General features: G+C 40.8%; 1 long non-coding RNA gene across 1 annotated transcript; it reads right to left on the reverse strand.

The window, feature by feature from the left end:
• Positions 1-279: 279 nt before the first annotated feature.
• On the reverse strand, positions 280-6,795 carry LOC117148454. Its single transcript, XR_004459899.1, has 3 exons — positions 6,613-6,795; positions 5,021-5,067; positions 280-619 (listed from the first exon to the last, which is right to left on the reverse strand). It is a non-coding gene; the product is annotated as an uncharacterized LOC117148454 (long non-coding RNA).
• Positions 6,796-7,057: the final 262 nt, after the last annotated feature.

Consider the following 7,057-nt stretch of genomic DNA (forward strand, 5'->3'; position numbering starts at 1 on the left):
ACTTAACTTGCTGATACTATCGCCATGTTCTTCTTCTGTTAATTGTTTTAGTTTATTTAGTTATGCTCTTCCTCTCGCCTTCTTGTTTACTCTGGTCACTCAGCGCGCAAACTACCTGTGCCGGCCATTTATGTAATTGTCTGTCTGGCCTTTGTCTTCACTGTACCCCGCCCGTTGCGGCACAGTGGGCCCTGGTTAATGTACGTCCTTGACCATCGGTGCTGCCAAAAACAGCCAAGAAATGACTTTAGCCGAAATATACTGATACTGATACTGATGTGGACGCGTTTTGGCCGTTCTTCGGCATGCAACTGCAGGCCATTTCGATTCGCTGCGATTCGTTTCGTTTCGCATTTGAATGGATCGTATGGTTTCGTGCGAGTGTTTTTGGGCACGAGATTCCGAGTGGCCAGACCAGTTTGCGATTGCATCGAGAGATTTATTTATAGACACTCGAACTGGCACTGCACCGACTGCACTGGCTCTTAACCTCCATTTGGGACACGCGGCGTATGAGTTATGTCGATTGCGGTTCACAGCAAATTATGCGACACGATTCGCAAAACACCATCGAGAGGTGGCACTATGTGTATGCGATTGCCAAACCCGTGGTGATTGCCTGCAAAAAAGAAAAAAATATTCTGTATTTGTGGGGAGAACGGATTTTCAGGGAGCAGAATTGCCCACAAGATCACGTGATTGGGTTACCATATATATTTTATACAATAAATTCTATTAAAGCTAGCAGTGCTAGACGTTCTTTTTTAGTATGAGCCATGGTTTAACTAATCAAAACTTATAGATTTAGATCGTCTTAGAAAATAGCTTTATTATATAATATATAGGTATCTCGATGCATTTAAAAACTTGCATCCCTAACGGGTATTTCTCAGTCGTTATCCTTTCAAGTTTCAGAAGCCTCCCGAAACTCAAAGAACGTCTCATCATAATCGTATTTAAGTCAGCTTAATGCGTTTCTTAGTCGGCCATGCCAATAATTTGTGGCCTCATGGGGGTTCGGGATTCATTTTCTTTGTCAGGTGCGGACCAAAGTCCGTAAATCAGCGACTTTTTGGCCAGTTTGTTAGTTGGCAATGTCCGATATACGGATGCCCGCAAATCGTCTTAATGGGCCGATAACCAAGTCGAGCCCGTCTTAACTTGGCCAGCCTGCACGCAAGCCAAGCAAACCAAACCCAACCCAACTCAACCCAGCCCAGCCCAAGCCAAGCCAGGCCAGGCCAAGCCATGCCAAGCCAATCCAATCCGAGCCAAAATTGAAACCCAACCGATCCGAACCGATCCGAACGGTCCACCGATCCGAACCACCGATTCTAGTTTTAACCGGCAACAAGCAGTTTCGGGCTGATTTCTGTTTTCATCGACGTCGCCGACTTGCCGGTTTTCAACAATATTTATTTACATACCCTCAATGGGGGTACTCCGCTCACAGCTCCGTACTTGTCACCATTTTCCACACCATATAGATGTGGTTAATGCCATTTCAGTTCTTGCAATTTGAAAGGTGATTTATAGGATCATATTTATTTGCAAATATTAGTTTCCTTATTGCATCATTTTCTAACAACTCTATAAATCATTAGAAAGTTATGACAATTTTAGTTTAGTTTCTATATTTTATAGAGGTAATTCAAAGAAGTTGTCTAAATGAAATGCCTGAAAACGCCAAGGTAGCAATCATATATCACTTAAAGCTTAAACGTTATAATACAAGATTAGTTTTGGCGATTAACCTACAAATTTTGATATGATGTGGTATGCTTGGTCTTATGAACTATGCAAGCCATTAAATCCATCACTAATCTAGATACATGCAAGAGTATCTAGTTGTTTTCAGCGGCACCAACCATGTTTTTTGGCACTTGTGCGTGTGGCTCTGTTGCGATTGGGATCGGATCTGATCGGATCGGATCGAAGGGGCTAAGCCAAGCTATGGATGGACGTGGACAATTGAAAGATTGATGACTGCGCCACAGCGATGGCTAATGATTCAAAGCGAACCGATGCGATACGACACCGCGATACGATACCCCCATATCATTCGATACCATCCTAACTGTCGGTCCCCGATCTAGACTGAAGTACCGTTGCGGACTCAGCCGTGGACTTCTTGGCTCGCGTGCGTGGGCTTAAATGGGTTGAAATGGATTGGGTTGGGCAATTGGCATTTCGGGTAGGAAATCCAGTTGCGCCGCAGAGAATTCTAACTGAATACGCGTGCACAAGGAGAAAAGCTTGATTAATAATGGGAAATAATTACCATTTAAATGACAGGAACGATCAGAATTTCCCATACTCAATCATCATTTGGCTAAAGATTTCTTTTGTTGCAAATTATACATTAGAGGCTTGGTGAGCTCGTGTGATTTATGCCGTTTAGTTGAGTTCATTATTTAGCCATCTCGATTCACAAATGATTGCGAAGAGCTGGACGGGAAATTAATGTTTAATTAACTGTGACTTGGTAAACAAAACGGCCGGCGAAAACTTACACTTGGTTCTTGGGATCTATATTTATAATTCCCAGCACTTAGCACCCGAACATCTTTTTACTGCCAATAATGACAGCTGTTCAAATCGTTTAATGATTATTTACAATATTAACGAACTGTTTACGCTAAATGAGCGAAAATACTATGTTCACAGTAATTCTTACAACTCTTTGTGCAATAATCGCCCATCCACATTGATGAAATAGAAATAGAATCCTGACAATGGTGGTGATTCACACCTTTCATAACTTCTCCATGGCTCGCTTTTATCTATGTACTTTACCTGCCGAAAAATATCATAAATAAACTTCTTTTATTTTTCACTTAAAGTACTCCACTTTAAGGCTGTGAATCACTCCCCTTGCCCAATTTTGAGTTCGCCACTTGAACGCCACGAAAATCGTACAATTTTAATTAAAATCTAATCAGGGAAATTTAATGGGCTTTTGCATCAGCTGAACGCTGTCTAAGGATGATTACCTACTCATTAGCACTCTAATTTAGCTAGAGAAAAAGCTAATTAAATTGTTTCAAACTGATATGTATCTGCATCCAGACATCCCAATTCACACAACACATCCGCAAAGAACAAAAAGAATCTATTCTAATAGTACCACATGTCGCAGATGGGAGTTGGACGGATCGATGGACCAATGGACCGATGGATCTGTGGAGCTCTGGATCGGCGGATCGAGGCGGATGGAAACCAATTGGGTCCGGCGCAGAGCGGTCTGCGGATCGCAAATGTATCTGTATCTGTATCCACAGCGGCTTGGCCAAGTGTTAATTGTTCTTAGCCATTATTAATTGATTGAATTAATGAATGAACGGCCGCAGACGATAACGACGACCGAAATCGTATCAAACGTCGCTGCAGATGATGAAATGCGGGGTATCGGTTGGATTGGAATGGAATGGTGCGGGTGGGAGGGGGGATAGTACAGTAAACAATGGCTACTGTGTGATACAACGCAGCGAGGCAGTGAACTTGAAAAGGTTATTAAACATTCAAGTGCGGTAGCCGGGGCGCTAAGGCAAATACCCGTGCTCGTATATATTCGTCGCTGTCTGACCCACATGGGTGTCGCCGGATCGGCCAGATAAATGAGCCTATATGTGCACAGTTATGGCACTAGATTTACAGTTTGCAGAGCTCGTAAAGTGATTTGCAATTTGCTAAGGCCAAACACAAACAGCGAAGCATGGTCCACGAATTCTAACGCACTCTTATCGCCGAAAGATCCAAAAGATTTCACAGATCTGTGAAAATATCGCTCGGTTGGTTAGTCAGAATCTTTAGATTAGAACAACTGCAGGGCAGATATTGTTTTTCTGGAAATCATAAAATGTGCTATAAAGATTCTACTGGATTACTATGGTGGTTCCATGATTCACTTCAATCTTATAATACTGTATATATCGACATTGTTCCAGTTGGTTAGCTTTACAACGCAATTTTGGGCATCACAAACCTTATTACCATACTCGAGTCTACTCGAAATACCGTTTGGAAAACGAGTTACATTCCAGTCGAATTCTTTGCGACCAAATTTGAATATATTTCCTCCATAGCTCGACTTCGAGTTGAAGATCTACATCTATCTTATCTCGGGCGGTGGCTTATCTATCGCGTTAGTCAGCCCAAATAAGCTAAGTATCTTGTGATGACTGGTTAGGATTTCGTCTTTGTTTTTTGGGGGTTTTTCGTGTCATTGGGCGCGGAGGTTATGCAATTTCACACCGATTTGATTAATAGAGCTGGTTCAGAATATAGCCTATAGATTATAGCCTTTGGCTATGGAAGATACTAGCACGTGTCGCGCCTCCAATTAGCGCCCCATCTAGTAGTTACATACTTACAGACTATCATGTGGTGCCTACGATAATTGCACAAGCCATTATGACTGGAAGTCGCATCGCATCGCATCGCATCGGATCTCCCATCGCCCATTGGCATCCGGGTGACGCATTGAGGAGGCCAAATGAATCAGTCTTCTATATGTACACTACTATACTATAGCCATATATGCACATATACGCACTCGATCCTAACCGAGTCAGCTTGGGGCAGATCAGTGCAGATTGTATTGTGTCTTGGGTGTTTAATTAAAATGGGCGATGGTGGGGGCATTGAATGGCGATATCTAATAAATAAATCGACAATTAAGCGAGGGACAGCACGGCACTGGCACCCCACTTCCCCCTCCCATCTATAGATATATGTATATATCCACCATATACACGAGATACACGAGATTGATAACAGCGCACTGTTTGTCCGCCTGATGACGTCGACAAGTTCGAAGCTGGCCTGCACTTTGGTATTATTCCATTAGGATCAATTGCGCAGTGCAAAAGGCGTCCAAAGAGTGGACAATAAAAATTAAGAATAAAATTAATAATAATATTAAAAATAATAATAATAATAGTATAATTATGGAACGGAGCTTGGGAGTTTTAAAAGACACGTGAATTTAAATCTTAATCTTATGCTTCTGTTGTAATACTTAGATATCAGTAAATAATGCAGCTTTTGTAGAAAGTAGAAACAATTCTGGAATAAAAGATTCATTCATTCAATATTCATTTTAATTGTCATAAAATAAACTCAAAAAATAAAAATTACATGCACCAAACATGAGAGTTTGAAATATATTTGAAAAGCAGCTATTTTCGAATAACAAATGTGGGTTATAGGTTGGCCTTGAAACCGGGTTAAACGAACCGAAATCGTTCAATAGCTTATTCGGGCTTATTTACACAAAAGAACGTATATGTTTTATTTAAACATAAAGTTGACAGAAAAACGAGAAATGAAAGGAACAACCGCTTGATGGCGAAACAAATGTTCTTTTTAGACCGAGTTTCCAGCCAAATTCTCGAGAAGCAAGAAGGCCAAAACATTGCGGATATGCTTAGCTCGATTGCTCGATTATTCACGTACATATATATATATATATAGAATCATATACATCTGTGTATCAGCATAAATATACTTACTCTTACCCGTATATATCATCCATATCGGAATACCGAAATTGAGACACAAACACCGAGAGGCGAATGGGAGACGACAATAAACGAACGACGTCGTTCGTTTAAGCAAACAAATAAATAATTAATAAATTAAAAATGAAACGATATAAATTGCTTGACGGCTTGTCTGGCTCTTTTGTTTCTGGCCATACAAATATGGGGAATCATTGGAAGTTGGGGGCTTTTGTTTTGTTTGTCCATCCATCCATCCATCCGTTTGTTTGTCGTCGCTCTGCCCCAAACAAATGCACCTGTTGGGGGGAGCCTATATCTCCGATATCACCGATATATGCATCATATAACCGATTCAATGTGCCATATTCCACGATTTATCAATGGCGTTGCGCCAATTGTTGTTTCATCTCTTCCATTAACGGCAATTATTGGCAATTATCGAATTAAGATGTGCTAAAATTAGGGGGGCGATATGGCCAAGGCGGGGGGATATGGCGATATCGCTGCCGCTAAATCCAATTTTCAATATATATCTCCACAAGCACACACAATCGGATGCTCCACGAAAGTGGGCGTGGCATCGGATAATTTCTAATGAAAGTTGAAAAGCGCCGCTGGAAGCGATTGGCTGGCGTGTGAATCCCACATGCTGCGCAGTCGACTTCCGCACAGTGGGCCCAAATTCAAGAACTCCAATTCCACGATCACCAATTAAGAACGGTCAAAAACATAAACTGAGTAATAGGTCCTCTTTAACTGTTGATATAACATTTACATTGGGAGTAAAACCCATAGGTTACATCGTTATATGTACATATGTACATGGTATTAATTTTATTATTTGTATTCAGTTCATGATGTACATCTAGTTTACACGTGCGCCTTTTTATATTTGGCTTGAAAAACGTAATGAACGTAATTGGCAAGTGGCCGCGGTTTACCAAATCACTTTGAATTTCTTTATTTTCTTAAGTCAACAGCTAATTGACATGCAAATGTAACAAAACACAGTTTGCCTTGATTCTGATTAATATTAATTATTTGCATATTACTTGTGTTTGATTTGCAAAGCGTAATAGGCATCTTGCCAACTAGGAAATATATTTACCAAATCAATGTGATTAGATTAATTTGCTGGTCGAACCACCGATTTGCATTTGATTTTCAGAAATTCGAATAGGACAGTAAAATTCGAAATTCGCATTCGAAAGAGAAATTTTCGCGATCTTAACATTCTTACGATGCTTTAAATAGGTTCCTTGTAATATTTGTGAACATGTTATTTTGCACTTAAAATATATTTGATTTGTTAAAACGTAATAGGCAAACTGCCAAGTGGCTAATGTTTACCAAAACAATTTGATTCAATTATTCACCGTTTTTTTGTTGTATTTTTGTGTCTGGGCAAACAGCCAACTGGCATTTTCCGCTTTCTGGCCCACTGTGCGATGCAGGGCCAACAAAAATCGGAATCGGAAAAAAGCTCGTGATCTTTCTCTTCGCATCGCTCTCTTCTGCCGCCGGCTGCGACGCCGACAGCGGCGCCGGCAGCG

The sequence above is a fragment of the Drosophila mauritiana genome, chromosome X (genome assembly GCF_004382145.1).
Source record: "Drosophila mauritiana strain mau12 chromosome X, ASM438214v1, whole genome shotgun sequence".
In the NCBI taxonomy this organism is placed as follows: domain Eukaryota; kingdom Metazoa; phylum Arthropoda; class Insecta; order Diptera; family Drosophilidae; genus Drosophila; species Drosophila mauritiana.